The sequence below is a fragment of the Callospermophilus lateralis genome, chromosome 3, assembly GCF_048772815.1.
Source record: "Callospermophilus lateralis isolate mCalLat2 chromosome 3, mCalLat2.hap1, whole genome shotgun sequence".
Lineage (NCBI taxonomy): Eukaryota > Metazoa > Chordata > Mammalia > Rodentia > Sciuridae > Callospermophilus > Callospermophilus lateralis.
Genome location: NC_135307.1, coordinates 137578003 through 137579058, shown reverse-complemented (window position 1 = coordinate 137579058; position 1056 = coordinate 137578003).

Genomic DNA, 1056 nt, shown 5'->3' with positions numbered 1-1056 from the left:
AGTTTACATCTCTTAAAGATGTAAAAGAGAATGTTCAAATTATAAAGTAAAATTCTGGAGGAACTGAAATGACATGAGACTGGAGGGTAAGATAGTGTAATACTTCCTGGAGAAGATGGCTAAAGCGATTTAAGGCACTTAGATATTTCCAATGTTCTCTATTCAGTAGAAGATCTGTTTACACACCAAGCGCTAGAGGCTATTTGAGTTGAGGTAGGAAAGAAGATTAATATAGTTTTTGTGCAAATTGACACTGCAAAGTCAATTACTTTTGGATTTTCTGTGAAGGTGTTTAGTGATTATTCTATCAATATTAAGACAGTGACTCCCTGGAAGTGCTTTGAACAAGCAAGGACCCCTGTCAGGGTTGTACTTTAAGAAAATCATTAAGTTTCAGAGGGAAATACAGACAGTTGGGAAATATTAGAAGCAAAGAAGCTGGCTTTACCATAATCATTTAGTCAAAACTGGATGAATGGACCCAAGAACTGCAGGAAAGGGAAACTGGACTCAATCTGTGGTGAAATTAAAAGGCAAAATGCTAGAGATGACTGAATGGAATTGAGAGAAGGGGAAAGCCAGAAATGGAGCAGGTGGGGGAAAAAGAACTCACTTTTGGAACTGAGGCTGTGGTTTAGCAGGCTGTACAAGTCAAGAGGTGGGAACATAGGTTGACACTTCCTAGGAGTGATCTGATCTGGTTGGTGTGGGATTTGGGAAGTATATATTTGCTATTCTTTGTTTAAAATTTTTTTAGTTGTGGATGGACACAATACCTTTATTTTACTTGTTTATTGAACCCAGTGCCTCACACATGCTAGGCAAGTGCTCTACCACTGAGCCACAGCCCCAGTCCCTACATTTCTATTCTTGACTAAGGAATTAAGACCTTTTGAAATGGATAGCGGTGTGAGTGTTCTATTCCTAAATGTCATAGACTCGGTGTCTCAAACAATAGACATTTATTTCTTAATTACAGAAGATTGGGAAGTCCAAAATCAAGGTGCTGTAGGTTTGTTTCTTGGCCTGGGTCTTCTCCTTGCTTGCAGACAGTTA